General features: G+C 44.4%; 1 long non-coding RNA gene across 1 annotated transcript in view; it reads left to right on the plus strand.

The window, feature by feature from the left end:
* LOC125940195 (uncharacterized) overlaps positions 1-16,246 on the plus strand; it is a 191,840-nt gene extending 175,594 nt beyond the window's left edge. Inside the window, exons 2-3 of the long non-coding RNA XR_007463426.1 lie at positions 15,946-15,996; positions 16,115-16,246. This is a non-coding gene — a long non-coding RNA (uncharacterized LOC125940195). The remainder of the gene's footprint in view (positions 1-15,945; positions 15,997-16,114) is intronic.
* The last annotated feature ends 1,085 nt before the right edge of the window (positions 16,247-17,331 follow it).

Genomic DNA, 17,331 nt, shown 5'->3' on the forward strand with positions numbered 1-17,331 from the left:
TCAGAGTTATTATCGGTACCTTGCAATTGTTGCTAAGATTGAAAAGGCTTATCGTAAGCTGTTTCTTTAGAACAATTTTTTCGAACGTAAAGTAAACTGAGTGTCGTATGCCCTCACACACACACACACACACACACAATTTCTTGCGAGCCGTTAGCGCACTAATTGCGCTTGAGATTCATTCTCAGCACACTCGTCTTAATTGTTGCTAGCAGGAACATTCCCGACATTGAAGCAGAGAATAGAGAAATTCGACGATACTGTCCGGGTTCAATGCCACAGACGCCTAATGGTCGAAGTGAACACGTTTCTGAAGTTTCTCGTCAGCTCCATCTGCTGGCTCAAGCCGCTAGACATCCGTAAACACCACACTGAGGGCCAACGACCTGAACCTACCGGGACGACTTCGAATCAAAGCTGATTAACGCCTGGCTAAAAAGACTTCTTTAGAGAAGAAAATGGCACGTGAGCAGAAACGGCACGCTCATTAGTGCCGGCTCCGTCGATCGCGTTTCTTCAACTCGACATACCCTGGGTGGTTTCTTGACGCTGATACCTCTAATCCTCGAAGTTCACAGCTTCTTCGAGCCTGTAAACAAGTGCAGATTTGTACAAAAGAAAGACGAAAATTTTTGGAAGACATCTAGCGCGTAATTAACCTTCCGGACCACACGAGGAAAGCTTTTTAGCAAATTCATGCACTGTGCAATCAAATCGTTTAAACGCCGGATAGCTCTTGGGTTAGTGCGCCTTCTACTCGCTTAAATGATGCTTTTATTTCATAGCCGTCATATTGTTGCAGAAGTAGGATATCCAATACCGATGTTTTGAAAGCTAAAGGTGCATCGTTTTTCTGCCTGTGGTTACAGAAATTAACCGAAGTCATAGTACTCTCAATGCTATATGGTGCCACAACTTCACCGTTAACCTATTAGATAACTAAAAAACGAAAGCCACACTGAAGTTGCTTCGTTAGTTTTCTGGGGCCATGAGCACCTCAAGAAAGCGTAATCAGCTTGATGCAGGCAAAAAGGCTAAGTCTCTCTGTGTCCTTTTTGGTTATGCATAGAGTACTAATAGTACAAGAACACTTGGTGACAGGGAAACACACAAACACAGCGCTTCTATGCTTCGCCTGTCTATTTCTATTCCCAAATGTATTACCCACATATTATGGCAATAATCTATTACCTATCACCAAACCTGTAAGAGTGAGTGCTTTCACGTTTTCGCTTATATTAAAGATATATTTGCATTTATTCTAAGCAAACATTTCACTTACACGCTCTTGCTCTGCGTCCGTACAACATCCTTCGGCCTTCAACAAACTAGAACTTAGCGCTGGCACTGCGATAACAGCTAGAACTCTACTCTAAAGGGTCGACATTGAGCATTAAGGTGCAGCTGACAACACTACTCCAATTTGAGCTCACCTTGGGCTCGAACACTCACACACGTAGCTTTCGTAACCATACAGCGAAAACTCCACCTATATATATAGGCTCGCCTTAATCCAGACATTGCCAATATGGGCTGCCGCTCAAACCGGCCACGTCGAGCCACTGTTCGCACCTTAATTTCACGGCCAAGAGTGCGTGACGCCACCATTAAGGTTGCTTCACGGAAAATCACGGTCGTGCAGTCTTGCGCGTTACGTAGCTTCGGGATGAATCTGGCACACTCTCGATGGCATTACGCAATAGGGTACGGCCGTAGTTGCGCGCGCGCCTCATTTTCTGGACCTTTGGAGTGGCGCGTAACGGGCCGCTCCTTGCTCGAACGGGACTCGATGAAACCGGCTCGAGCCTTTATTTTCTCAGACTCGATAACGTGGCCCGTCCCTTTCGGCCATCCATCGCGAATCGAAAGCAAATGCAGCAGCATCCATATATATATATATACTATCGAACTTCCTTACTGCGGCAGCAGCAAGCTCTCACAGTATAGAGGCCGTCATCTTTTAAGAGCAATTTCGTACTTTGCAACGAGCACAACGTCGTCATCGTGCGCTATAACAGTGTCTGTTTTAGCCTTCCGAAATGCGAGCAAAGGTGCCACCGCTCTTAGTCTCTTCGTGGCTCAAAAACGCCGCATAAATTGCAAAATGCCAAAATTGCGTGATAGCTCAGTGATGATGATGATGGCGTAACAGTACTGACTATAGCGTACAATAAAATCATGGAGTTCTGAGCTTTTCGAAAGTCGTCGCATTAAAAAAAAAAGAAAACATCTTTGGCAAATTCGTGAAAACTTTTGGTATGCGTGCAATACATGAGCAACAGCGTGCCGGTTTAAGAACTCACTCCGCACAACGCTAAAACATTTCCAAGTATTACCTTCAGCAGTTTGCCGCTGCCTTGAGAAATCGCCTAAGTCAGTAGAAGTTTCCATGACAACGTTTAAGAACCTTGAGAAAGCTCTCTGACACCTCACCTAGGTTCACTACAACTGTGGTGACCAGCCAGCATCGGGATTTCGCCACGCTCTCTCAAGACATAGAGCCTGCATGTGTCTGCATAAAGACTTGCTTCGTGCAAAGTATCACCTCCCCGCAAGACTTTTCGTTTGCCTGTGAGAACCGCTTGAAGTACAATGCCATAGATTTCTCATCCAGGAATGTGGATAGGTATTGAAGAGCTTATTTATCAGCTCGTTGTCAAGAGCTGATTGTTGTTTTTTAAGCAATGACGCTGACGCGCGCGCGCGTTGATCATGCGTCACGTACAAGCGTGGCACCAAAATTGTGAACCCGGAAGGTACTTGACGGGAGAGAAATATTTTCACGGCGAGTGACGTCATAAACGCTCACTAGTCTGCGTACGCCTCAGTTGAAGCATTCAAGAAATTTAGGCTAGAACCACGGCTTACTACAGAACATTTAGATGACGAGAAACGGTGTGTTCTCTGGACATTTGGCGAAGAATTCAAAGCGCGCCCTGCCAGTGACTTTTACTCAGCGATGGCGCTTCTTCTGGTTGTATACACGATTAATGTAACGGGCCCATGGAAAATAGCAACCAATAAATAAAGCATAAAGTGGAAAAACACAATGACCCGTTGTTAGTTAAGACTCCAACAGAACACAAAATGAGTTCCCGCTTTTGTAGCAGAGTTTCGAGCCTGTATTTCAATTTGGTGTAAAAGAATGCTTGAGCGTTTGCCTAAGCAAAGCTGTTTAGGTAATTTTGGTACGCTAGTGGAAAACGTGGACGATAAATAATTTGTTCATTTCTTTTTAATTGGGCGTGCCAACTGCAGCGCTGGAACGTTTCATTGTGACGTGACGAATATCAAAGCATTTTGCCACATTTAGGTGACGAAAAAAAGTTTTCATAAATTTATAACGACCTTCTTGTTCGTGCACAAAGAGCTAAGTCGTCCGGAAGAAACGCTGTCAAGATCCACGTCTCGGGGTGCTAATGCGAGAAGTTTTTCCGGTAATGGTAAGACCGGCTATCTCGGCATTGCGAAAGCATAATTTATAAATACAGCTTAACGTTCATCTGTCATATGTCCTTTGAAGCGATGGCTGCGATGGCGTTCATAACTTCGACACGAAAGTAATATGTTTTATTCGATGCACCAAACTGCGGGTTACTTTGCTGTGATAAGATAACACAGGAACTACAAACACACTTTGAAACTGCAACCGAAGGCTATGAATATGTTCAATTTGTAATTATTAGTTAGAAGCTGGGAAACTCGATGTGGATACAATGGCAACCTGGACATAAACATTCGAAACAATTGTGTACAGCAATATATTTCTCTAGAATATTTGAAATATACAATTTGATGCCGTTCGAAGTGTTCGCCGTACATGTTTGCAGGTCTAGTGCTGAAGGCAGTATAGTAAACAGCAAGGATCGATGTAACCGAAATTGACCTTCTGCATAAATTATAACGCTGAAATATTTTAAGTAGCTTAAGTTGGTGGGGAAGCTTGTAATCACTGATTCCAAGAATGCTGAAAGGTAATTAGGTTTGGAATTGTTTACAAGCTACGACTACTATTACACAAAACTGGTCGGGATTACTCCCTGATACGGTCGCGATGCGATATATGTGGGCATGGAATTTGGGGTTATTCAAATCATGAAATCAGTGCACATAAAAACACATTATCCAAAACGCAAGAGAGGTTAAAGTGGAATGCTAGAGAAAAAGAGGCATGTCTCAGAAAAGTTGGTAATTGATCAGTGAGGATGTTGCCACAAACCAGAAGCAACGGAAGCAAAGAAGAAACAGCCTGCCAGTATTGCAAAAACAGAAAAAGGAAGCAGGTGAGTCACACAGTATAAGGCACAACTGTTTATAAACAAAATAAAGATTAATTTAGAGTCTGAATGAATAATCAAAAGTGAATCGTCGTGGCGAAAAGCTTGTATCAGGCGCTAAAACAGTGCAGTAATGTCGAATTTCTTCTCCTGTGTTCAATAAAAGCACACCTCGGCAGAAATTATGATGGCGAAATGTCTTCTGTTGTTCAAATCAGTGAGAGGAAGCTTGAAGTCTGTTTGGAAGAATGCTAGAAGGCAATCATATGTGTCATTATTTACATATGCACAATACTGCTCAGAATGACTCCCGGCTCCGTTCTCGATGCGGTCGAGGTTTGTGCCAGATTGATGGTTGTTTTTCCCACGGAATGAGTGAACACGTGAACATATTAGAAAAACTGCAAAGGTGGTGAAATTGGAATGCAAGAACAAGCGAATCCCACACTAGAAAAGCTGGCAATATGTGGGGCAACTGCACTCTAATGCAGTTGAGCGATAAAGTAAAGAGGCACAACTTTCCTGCAACAAGAAAAGTGATTTTGGACTGCCATAAATAATAGAAATTGAGTCGTAGCAGAGAACCTGCATCTGCTACTAAAACAGCGCGCTTCTTTCAACTTACACTTCTCCCGTGCTCAATACCATGCAGCAGGCCTCGCTTTGTCGACACGTGAATCGCGGAGTGTCCCGGATAAATCGTCCTCAGGCCCCACCTACATACTACAGCTACGGGCGGCAGCAATGCGAAAAGGAAAATCTCCTGCAGCAGCAGCCACCAAACACCGGGGGAAAGGCCGATCATCGTCATCTGGCCGGTATAAAGTGGCGCGATTGCCTCGAAGCAAGCCACACGTCCCTTCTGTACAGGAGAGACCGTGACCTTGGGCCGATTCGAGCCGCCGATAAAAGCAAGGTCCGTGCCTTTAATGCTGCCATTGCTTCTATTCCTTTGTGCATGTGCTACAGCGGCAGCCGACGGAGGCTGGCTGTGGAGCGGTTAAGGGATTCCACCGCGTCCGCTGGGGTGAGGGGGAGCTTGGCGCGGTAATGCGCTAATTAACGTGCCTACTTCGGCCTCCCGTTATTTTTTGTGTGTGTTTATTATGAAGACGCAGCCAAAGCCGCAAAGCCTAAAATGGGTCAGGAACACCCTTCGCGTACGGCACCCTGCTATATAACCTCGTCTCGTGAGAATAAGCTCCGGCGTGAAAGGGTTTATGTCTGAGGTTAGGGCGCTCTCACTCCAAGCGTGCCCTCAGCCTCCTCTCTATTTCGCTAGAGGGCGCGCTGTTCTTTCGATGCTCGACGGTCGGGCAGGACTTGCCTTCTTTGTGGACGCTGCGTTTTCATTTTTGTGAAGCGCTGTCGCTTTTCGGTGAAGCAAATTTGTACGCCCCTCTTGAAGACACGTTCTTGGATTTTTTGAGCAAGGAAGCATGAAGGAAGTTTTTGTACGTCGTTTTTTAGGGATTTCGCTTGCTTCTCTGCAAGCATATCTCGAATCTGCATTCTACCTTGTGTGTTTAGTTAATGGTTGTGCCGAAGAAAACATCGTGGGCCATTCGATTATTCTTATTCTAGCTACTCGATTATTCTGTTCAAAGCCGCTGCTTTCGGAATGTTGGGCAACAGTGATATGTGTTGCTGATTGAGCACACCCTATATATTATTTATGTACTGCAGTGGACATAAATATAGTCTGATGATGATGATGATGATGATGACAGAATCATTCATAGAAAGTCACAGATGTAGTGATAATATTTTTGCGTAAATGTAACCTCAATCCACGATTAATGGAAAATATATGCTTCTTATTACAAACGAAAATTCATGGATAATTGCTGAACTCACTTCTGGTTTCCAATTACCCTGAAATAATTTTGTTTAGTTGCCGCAAGTTGAATGGCCGAAAACAAACTTTCTATGTACGTTGACAAAGTAACCACCTATTTCATTTTTTAATGACAAGAACTGTTTTTTGTTTCCTATGCGCAAAGGTGATAATGTAACGCCGCGCGGTAGGTGCTCATGATGATGCTGCACACAGCATTTTTTATGTTCGGCTTCTATTTCCACCACCGGGTGTTGTTTATCGTGCACCTAAATCAAAGTTCACGACTGCTCTTGCATTCCGCGTTCAACCATTTTTAAGAACGGGCTTTATTTTTTTTATTAATTGATGAGATCATGAAAATGGGATATTGAAGAGCCGCTTACTCCAAAGATCAAAAGTAAACCCCAATGACTAAGAAATCACAAGAAAAACTAAGGCAAAAAAAAGTTAAGAAAGAAAAGAAATATCACCAATATAGCATCTCATAACTAAATGCATAGGCAAAGTACATTATATCACTCGACAACAAAACGTCATAGACAACCGAGCCACCGCGGCGGCTAGGATTCAAGGTGATGTGCACTACCATGTACAAGTGGTCTAAAAACAAACAAGAAATGGCGGCGACAACATGGCAGCCATCGCAACGTTTAGCGTGGCGCTTGGACTCCGCGGACTGTGTTCTAACTATACGAGGGTGCGACATGTTGGGGCGTTGCAGCACGCATAGCTACTCCTGCGGGAGAATGAACAGGCAGCTACCAGGATTGTCACAACGCTGGCGTAGCAGGTCTTCAGACGTACCCCTACGCCAGACCTTGAGCCTGTGCGTGTATGAAGGCTCCGTACGCTGAGTTGACGAGGAATACCGCCGGGGGTGTCGGAGTCGTCGAACTTCGACGCTGCACCATGTGAGGGCGACAGGGAAACCATTGGCGCTAGTAAGTACCCTGGAAAATATTACATTATCAGCAGCGAATTTTTTGCCTACTGCAGGTCAAAGGCGATCTCTAATTAGCCCTGTCTTGTTCTAGCTGATTCCAAGTCGCGCCTGAAAATTTCCTATACTTTCATCACACCACCTATAGTTTTCTGCCGTCCTCGACTGTGCTTCCCTTACCTTGGCACCCATTCTGTAACTCTAATGGTGCGCCGGTTAGTCTGCCGTACGCATTACATAGCCCTGCCCAGCTCCATTTTCTTTCTCTTAATGTCAACTAGAATATCGGCTATCCCCGTTTGGGCTCTGATCCATACGGCTCTCTTCCTGCCTCTTAACGTTACGCCTAACATGTTTCGTTCCATCACTCTTCACCCGGTCTTTATCTCGCTCGCGAGCTTCTTTGTTAACTGTTGTATATTAGATAACGCTAGCTTTAATGTTTACTGTCTGTGCCACTCAGAGAGAGAGAGAGAGAGAGAAAGTCAGGAGAGGAAAGGCAGGGAAGTCAACCAGACATACACCCGGTTGGCTACCCTACACTGGGGGGTGAGTGAAAGGGGAAATAGAGGAAAAGAGGAAGAGAGCGAGCACTGAGTCCACATGAGAGGATGCACAGGAGCAGGATAAGCGGCCTCTCAAGCCGGTGGACTTCAAGTGCTGTACAAGTGGGCGAATCGCTTTTGTTGTGCCAATGACGGATGTGGCTGCGGTCCAAGCATCTTCGGCACAGAGAACGCTCTGGAGCGAGAGGAAGTGTGTGGTTGTGAAGAGGAAAAAAAAAACGCTCTGGAGTGCAGTCGGTCAAAAGTTGTCCGCTGAGAAAGAGAGAGAGAGAGAAAGGAGTTGGATGTCGCTGCGAGGACAGATACACAGTAGGTGTTCGATGGTTTCCCAGCACCTATATACGGGAGTCGCGCGTCGGGCAGATCAGTGCATACACGCAGCAGCTCAGCAGAAATGACAGTGTGCTTATAGTATTTGGGCGCGCAAAAGGTCATGCCAGCAGTGGAAGTCAGATCGCAGTCCTCACTCCGCCACCAAGCCGATTGAGCGGAGATTGACGGCGTGTACACTTCTCTTCGTGGTTTGTTGCAGCCCAACCGATTCCGCTTCTCTGGAGAGCCTCTAACCCTCGGTGGGTGAGCGTTGCGTGTGCCGTAGATAACAAACCAACAAGACGACAATGGTGCCGGCGCCATCAACGCTGCGCGAACACGCCTCTAGAGTCCGTAATGACAATCACAAAAAAAAAAAAAATGCAGCTCCTATCCACACTGCGAACCTAATTGGCCAGCTAAGCTGTGGTATCACCTGATCCGATAGACCAATGTGACGAAGCCTTGAACGATTGAGCAATACATTGCACGAAATGATTGACAGCAGGACAATTAAATTCACTGGACAAAAGCTTTATTTTTTAAAGCAAAATTCCAAATTTCGAACTCATCGTGTTTACACTGCTCCTCGGGAGTTCAAACTAGGCCTGGATTTCCCATAGCGCTGTCATAACACTAATGAAATCAATTGCTAGCCGGGTTCTTCTTTCACATATGAAAGTGTAGTGACGTCACTCCCTGTTTCGTATGCTACAGTTTCCGCTTCCCGGACACTGCAGTTTATGCAACCATAATCTTAACCGGTAAGCGCACGTGGCGAACGCTACGAGCGTCGCGTTCTTCGAACGCGCCTTATCATCTATCATGTGCTTTCGCTTGTTTCGGGCTTTCCTTTACTGAAACGAATACTGGGTTGTGTCTTTCATGCGTAATTCCTATGGAGATGGTCACTTTTCGCTTCAATTCATGCACTGGTTTTTCCGTCGACTGTTCTGTCGACGGAGACGACGAAAACCCGGTATCCGAGTCATATACAGCTTCGCGGTACCAATAACCACTGATAACAGTAATAGCTCGAATGTAAAAATTGGGCCTGCAATATAGTACGTAGCTTTTACGTTCCCCTGTTACTTTAATTTATCATCATCATCATCATCATCATCATCATCAGCCTATATTTTATGTCCACTGCAGGACGAAGGCCTCTCCCTGCGATCTCCTATTACTCCTGTCTTGCGCTAGCGTATTCCAACTTGCGCCTGCAAATTTCCTAACTTCATCAACCCATCTGGTTTTCTGCCGACCTCGACTGCGCTTCCCTTCTCTTGGTATCCATTCTGTAACCCTAATGGTCCACCGGTTATCCATCCTACGCATTACATGGCCTGCCCAGCTCTATTTCTTGCGCTTAATGTCAACTAGAATATCGGCTATCGCCGTTTGTTCTCTGATCCACACCGCTCTCTTCCTGTCTCTTAACATTAGTCCTAAGATTTTTCGTTCCATCGCTCTTTGTGCGGTCCTTAACTTGTTCTCGAGCTTCTTTGTTAAGCTCCAAGTTTCTGCCCATATATGTTAGCACCGGTAGAATGCAATGATTGTACACTTTTCTTTTCAGTGACAGTGGTAAGCTCCCAGTCAGGATTTGGCAATGCCTGCTGTATGCACTCCAACCCAATTTTATTCTTCTGTAAACTTTTTTCTCGTGATCAGGGTCCCCTGTGAGTAATTGACCTAGATAAACGTACTCCTTTACAGACTCTAGAGGCTGACTGGCGATCCTGAATTCTTGTTCCCTTGCCAGGCTATTGATCATTATCTTTGTCTTCTGCATATTCATCTTCAACCCAATTCTTACACTTTCTCGATTAAGGTCCTCAATCATTTGCTGTTTTCGTCTCCATTGTTGCTGAATAGAACAATGTCATCTGGAAACCGACGGTTGCTGAGATATTCGCCGTTCATCCTCACTCCTAAGCCATCCCAGTCTAGGAGCTTGAATACTTCTTCCAAGCATGCAGTGAATAGCATTGCAGAGATTGTGTCTCCTTGCGTGACCCCTTTCTTGATAGGTAACTTTCTACTTTTCTTGTAGAGAATCAAGGTATCTGTGGAATCCATGTAGATGTTAGCTAACATATTCACGTATGCGTCCTGTACTCCTTGATTACGCAATGCCTCTATGACGGCTGATATCTCTACTGAATCAAATGCATTTTCATAATCTATGAAAGCCATATAGAGAGGTTGATTGTACTCCTCAGATTTTTCGATTACCTGAATGATGACATGGATATTATCCATCGTAGAATTTCCCTTCCTGAAGCCAGCCTGTTCTCTTGGTTGGCTGAAGACAAGTGTTTCCCTGATTCTATTGGAAATTATCTTGGTGAATATTTTATACAATACTGAAAGCAAGCTAATGGGTCTATAATTATTCAATTCCTTAATGTCTCCCTTCTTATGGATTTGTATAATGTTGGCGTTCTTCCAGCTCTCTGGTACACTTGAAGTTGTGAGGCATTGTGTATAAAGGGCCGCAAGCTTTTCAAGCATGATATCTCCTCCATTTTTTATTAAATCTACTGTTATTCCATCTTCTCCAGCAGATTTTCCCCTGGTCATGTCTTTCAAGGCCCTTCTAACTTCATCGCTAGTTATAGAAGGAGCCTCTGTATCCGGTTCATCACTATTTCGAATGAAAGTAGCTTGGCTAGTTTGGGCACTGTACAGGTCAGTACAGAATTCTTCCGCTGCTTTTACTATCTCATCGAAATTGCTGATGATATTTCCATGCTTATCTTTCAGTGCATACATCTTGCCTTGTCCTATGACAAGCTTTCTTCTTACTGACCTAATGCTGCGTCCATATTTTATGGCTTCCTCAATCTTTCCCACGTTATAATTTCGAATATCCCTTACTTTCTTCTTGTTGATCAATTATGACAGTTCAGCGAATTCTATCCGATCTCTTGAGTTGGACATTTTCATGTTTTGTCTTTTCTTTATTAGGTCCTTTGTTTCTTGGGAGAGCTTACCTTCTGGTTGCCTTGGTGCCTTACCTCTTACTTCAATTGCTGCTTCTGTGATCAACCTAGTTGCGGTTTCATTCATTACCTCTATGTTGTCGTTATCTTCCTTTTCTAAAGCTGCATATTCGTTGGCGAACACCAGCCTGAATTGATGTGCTTTTACCCTTACTGCCTCTAGGTTGGCCTGTTTCTTCTTGACTAATTTCACTCTTTCTCTCTTTATATTGAGAGAAATCCTAGACCTCACTAACCTATGGTCACTGCACTTTACCTTACCTAACACTTTTACATCCTGCACTATGCCTGGATCGGTAGAAAGTATGAAATCTATTTCATTCCTTATTTCTCCATTAGGGCTTTTCCAGGTCCACTTCCTGTTGCTGCGCTTCCTGAAGAAGGTATTCATTACTCGGAGCCTATTCCTTTCCGCGAATTCTACTAACATCTCTCCTCTTGCATTCCTAGAATCGATGCCGTAGTTGCCAATTGCTTGCTCACCAACCTGCTTTTTCCCCACTTTTGCATTGAAGTCGCCCATGACTACAGTATACTGAGTTTGTACCTTTCTCATTGCTAATTCAACATCTTCATAAAAGTATTCTATTTCTTCGTCATCGTGACTAGAGGTTGGGGCGTAGGCTTGTACTACCTTTATTTTTTACCTTTTATTCAGCTTTATGACGACGACTGCATACCTTCTCATTCTTGCTGTAGAATTCATCAATGTGGCCCGCTATGTTGTTATGGACTAGAAATCCTACCCCGGATTCTCTCTTATCTGGAATACCTGTGTAGCAGAGGACGTGGCCGTTAGTCGGCACTGTATAAGCCTTACCATTTCTTCTAAGCTCACTAAGGCCAATAATATCCCAGGCAATGCCTGATAATTCTTCAAATAGTCCTGCTAAGCTAGCCTCACTCGAGAGGGTGCGCGTGTTGAACGTTGCCAGGTTCAGTTTCCATTAGCGGCCTGTCCGGACCCAGAGATTCTTAGCACCCTCTGCCGCGTAGCAGGTCTGACCGCCGCCTTGGTCAGGTGATCCGCAGCCACTGGGGACTGAGGGCCATGGGTTAATTGTCGGAGTCATGAGTGAGGTAGTGGCCGAATACTGCACCAGGGAGGCCAGTTCCTGTTCTGGTGAGGGAGGGACTTTGATGAAGCTTAGTCGGCCTTGCTAGTTTGGTTGCACCTGGACTAGTATAGCCCCACTAGCTCTCGGCAATATACTTTTTTTCTTGCCAGGCGCCACTTCATGCCTGAAAATGTGGTGGGCTCTAATTATGTACGGCCAACTAGCCCAAAAGAGCACCCTGCGCGAAAGTATTTTCATTGGAAAAGTTGTGCAGATCCCAGGCAGTGAGGGAAACAACGTTATGGTAAGCATTTTGTACGTACCTGGCAGTCCAGGAGTGGCTGGGGTTCCGCAAAGCGTTACCTAGTATAGAGCAACGTCTTTGTGTAAATCGAGTAGTTTTGTGTGTGACGACAGCAACACGTATGCGTGTGATGACAGCCAGCGACCGCACTGATGACGATTGTATGGTGGCAATAGCTTGATTTCTGCGGCTGTTCGACACCAGACTTTACATACCGATCACTGGGTTATACAGAGGTACTACTTGGCACGCGTTAGCGAGATAAATGGGAATTGTGATGTGATCTGCGATTAAGTGTTGGCGCTATACAGTCGTATACGTACCTGCGTTTATGTCATGGGGTCGATGTTAGAATGAGAATGACATTTGTACTCCGGCGAAGAAATGTTAAAACATTATCCACGTTGACTGATAATGAAGTCGGTATACAACGTCACACAGCTTCTGTACGCAGCGTGAGGGGCTACAAGGAAAGTACTGTGTGATGTGGGCCGATCCCGGAAATATTGCAATCTAACAGCGCCACAAAGCGCGAGCTCTCATGAGACAAGAAAGAGAAGTAACTGGCACCTGATGTGGGCGACAAATGTTTCAAAGACCAGGCTATCTTTGGAAGGAGAGAAGTATGCGTACGATGGGTAGCCTAATGGTTAGAGCACAGGGATGCTGCGCTCGACGGCAGAGATTCAATTCCACCTTAGGTCACACATTATTTCCTTTTTGTTAAAATTATTTGACACTGAAGCCTATCTACCTACGTAATGCAAAGTGCCTATATGGTATAAGGCAAAGGATGCTTTGCATTAATACACAAAGTTACAGGATCATAGGGGCTTCCAGCCAACTGGAAATAAGAAGAAATAGGCGCCTTCACGTGGCTTATCGGCAAACTGCACACATACGACAACTAGTGCTTCCTGCAAAGCGCGCCTCTGCCAGCGCCGGTTGCGGGACATAATTTAAGCGCTATAGTTTGTGCGAGAGCACAAAGAGGTTAAACAGGAAGTGACTTCGGTGTCTAAACCTGAGATAGCTCTGCTTTTGGGCAGGCCAATCTCACGGTGTCGACCGCACCCTTGTACGGGCGTTTTATTGTGAGCACTCGCATAGAAATGACGCCCATCACATCGTGGTCTCAGGTTCGTGGTCATCGCTTCTATAGTAGCAGTACACCGGTGCTCAGTTCTCTGGGTCAACCGGTCACACACGCTCCGAAGCGTAAGCCCGAAAACGCACCTTTCAAGGAGCACTCGGTCGGGCGGGGACATGGGCAAATACAAATCCGGCTAGGATCTAAATCGCTGCGCTTCCGCGCTGACTTTTTTTTTTTGCCAGAGCGACGATATGCCTTGTTAGCATCGCGGAAATCTGCCGGATGAGTTCACGAGGGCAACGTACAGTTGTATGCAGGCTCGGTCTAACTACAGCGTACTCATGCAGCGAGCCAGCCGGCAATAAAGACGGCAGGCCTACCTGCCGCCTTCGTCGTTAAAATACGGGGAGGCATAAGCTTTTGCCAGATCAGCGGAAGCGGCGCATCGCCGGTTCCGTCGGGTCAAGACACCGCCGTCGAGCCAAGAGGCGGTGTCTCATTAAACACAACGTTGAGCTTGAGTCGATTGTATACGCAGATGCACGTGAACTGCAAAAAAAGTCTCTGTTGAGGTGACTGCAGTAACTGTTTATTTAAGTTGCTCAAGTTATATAAGGTGTTCGTATAGGAAGCTCATAATTTTCACGTCGCTCAGTTTGATGCCTGAAAACTCTAATTTACTCGTAAGTGCGCCGAGATCATAATAGCGTTTTGGCAAGTCGGAGCAATATTTCAGCAGTGGAGATAGCTCAGGAAACTAATAGCAAGTTAATTAACTACTATATTGATAATTTATTCCGCAACTAATGTAACATAGTTTTTTTTGTAGGACTGTACTCTCTGTGGCTAGAAATAAAAGTGAAGGAATTGTAATTTTTCTTGATGACCAATCGTCATCGCGCTTTGTAAGGAAAGTGGACCGTCAGCGTTGTTACTGGTTTTGTAACGCAGGTCGCGGCAGCTTAAAAAGCGTAGATGGGCTCATACTGACACCCGCGCATAATAGGCGTCCTCGAAATGGCTTCACATCAGCAATTAAACAGCAGTAGTAGATCGTTAAGGTAATAATATCTTGCAGATGGCAATGGGCATTGGAGAAGACATGCGGATGTCGATCTCATTCAATGATGGGATCTCATAATGATGAATGTTTTATTAATTCTGGTAACGCATTATAGCTTGTCCAGTGTTTAGTGAAACATTCATTAACTTTTTTTAGAAATCCGAGTCAGATCGAACTTGAAAATACAATACGCGCAATCAATAAAAATTTGACTTCTTAACACGACTTTCATTCAAGTAAGTTCAGAGTGTGCTTAATAGGATTACATCTGCTATAAGACTGAGAGTTTATGACCATCAGGCAATTCACCACACGTACAGTGCTGCATGTAACTTTTGAAGCAATAAGGAATAAGAAAATTTTACTAAATCCTATTATGGCAGATCTCGTCTGGCTCTTCTTATTCTGGCCCTGGTTCTTCTGCAATCGATCATGTTCTCGTTTTTAAGTTTTCTTGCGTCCATGTACTCGAGTGCAATACTTGGGATGTGGCACTCAACAGGGACCTCGTTTTAACTAGCCCAGGAAAACTTGTATTACGTGAACTCACAGGAAAAGTTGTCATGTGCGCGATCTGCGAAGGTTATCACGGCACTTTTTTCGATTCGTTGCTTATAATATGATCATCGTTTTTAACACAGTTATTATGTCAGAGGAGAGTTTCGACAGCACTTGCGAGTATAGACTTTCTACATAGAAGTTGCCCGTGTCCTTCTACAGGCATACAACTAAATGTATAGGGGCTCTTCAATAAAGACTGACGCTTTGATATATTTAGCAGTGAAAATTATTTATCAGTACTTTTATCCCTTTATATGATCCGCAGTAAAGGAAATGCACGTGTTAAGCCATTTCTACAATGCTCAAAGTAACATTAGTGATGCCATTCTCTGACACCTAGTTCTAAATCCTTTCCAATGTTTTAACTACGCCTGGTTCCACGACTCTTTCCACGTCAAAGAAATGTCCTTTTTTTACCGTTCCCAGAAGCATCGTAACATTCATCTTACCCGTTTCAAATTCCAGATGCAGAACTCTCCGACTTCTTTATGTACCGTAGGTTAAAAAGGGACATTCCTTTAAATGAAACAATGTGTAGTTAAAGCATTGGAGGTTATTTTGAATTAGATGTCAGAAGATAGCTTCAGTCATGGTATTTAGGTATGGTATAAATGGTTGGGCCTGTGCGTTTCCTTTACTGAGAAACCTATAAAAAGGGACAGCAGTGTCGACGAATAATTTTCAAAAATAAAAATTTCATAGCACCCGCCCTAGACTTCATTGAACAACCCGCTATTTCATTAAGCGGATCTTAAGTTCCGGTAAGCAAGCAACATTTCGGTGGTCTAACACAGTGGTGATTCTAGAGGGCACAAATATAAAGTGAAATGAAACGGCACTGGCCTGAAGTTTGCACTAGATGGCTCATGCCCTATACGTAGTATGTCGGGCATCTTGGAAACCTGTATTGCATTTTTTTTCAGATGTTATTACATACGAATTGTCATCTTCCCATGAATCCTTATCCTACAAAGGTAAGTTTTTTTTTTGTATTGGACGTGTGCGAGTGTCGTATACTCATCTGTCAGGGTTCTGCTTTAATACCGCATGCTTGCTTTGCATGGTCTTCTGCTTCGACCATGAGGACATCAGGAGACTCAGTAAGAGCTCCCTCCACTAAAGAAACCCTTCCTAAAAACGAAAAGAACTATCATGGCAACTGGTGAAAGCACAGAACAGAGGTGGAATGGAAATTCAGAAGACAAGACAGAAGACACACCTTCCCAAGACAATACGAAGGTATGTGAACATAAGCTCCCAGACACCATCGTATAGGCACTCCCAAAAGACGCATAGTACAGGCTACCCTAAATCACTTCATAAAATCTACCATGGGGCTAAGCTCAAAAAGTGTATAAGACACTCCCATGGTACGTTCCTCCTTAAACACTTGCAGGAAAGGATTTAAAACAAATAAAAAGTCTCAAGTTCACTTAGCAGGGCCCGCTATGAACGTGTGGACCGAAATAACCTTTCCATTAGATAATTTCGCGCTCTTCTCAAGGCTCATTATTCAACGAATCATAATACTCCCTAAAGGGTGGACTTTTTCCTGTTAAGGCTGTGATTTGCTCTAGTTCTGGGCAAAGAAAACCCCTGAAAAGGCCTGCTAAAATGGGTCACGCTCTTATACACGATGAGCTGTAGGTTGCGAGCTTTCATGCTTCGTCTTTATTGGCTTGCAAAATGCGGAACTGGGACGAGGTATATTGGATCCTGTAAACGACATTTCTCTACCTGACCTCGTCGACGTTCGTGATCAGAAGCCTGTTGGCGACGTTGTTGTGACCCGGTTCTGTGTAGGCTTCTGTTCTTCCCTGCATTAGGTTCAGTGGACGGACAGACAAGTAATAGACAATTCGGTGCGCCGACGCTCGTTCGCGCGTTGATGTGTTACTCTGTGTTTGTAGCGCACAGAGCGAAAGAATTACCGTTGTATCATCATGAGCGACCATTCCACTGTATCATAAATTGTTCGGTCAGATTTGTTCGGCATAAATTTTTCGGCCAGACTTACGTATTTGTCTTGAACTACTATCTAGGTTCGAGGAGTATTAGTAGTAATAGTAAAAAAGGAGGTAAAAATCAGGAAGAAATGATTATAATAATTTAATGCACACGGAACCTGTAAATACAAGACGTGCTCTTTATGCAGGTTTGCAAGTTTTCTATGGCCTTGATTTTGTAAGGATGCGGTAGGGAAATCGTTGAAGTGAAACACGTTTTAGACTTTGCACTTTGCTTGTGTGTGTGTTTTGGGCTGCTTTTCAAGTGCAAACACAAGTTTACAGACTTTGTGCTCCACCAGG

This window comes from Dermacentor silvarum, chromosome 9, assembly GCF_013339745.2.
Source record: "Dermacentor silvarum isolate Dsil-2018 chromosome 9, BIME_Dsil_1.4, whole genome shotgun sequence".
Lineage (NCBI taxonomy): Eukaryota > Metazoa > Arthropoda > Arachnida > Ixodida > Ixodidae > Dermacentor > Dermacentor silvarum.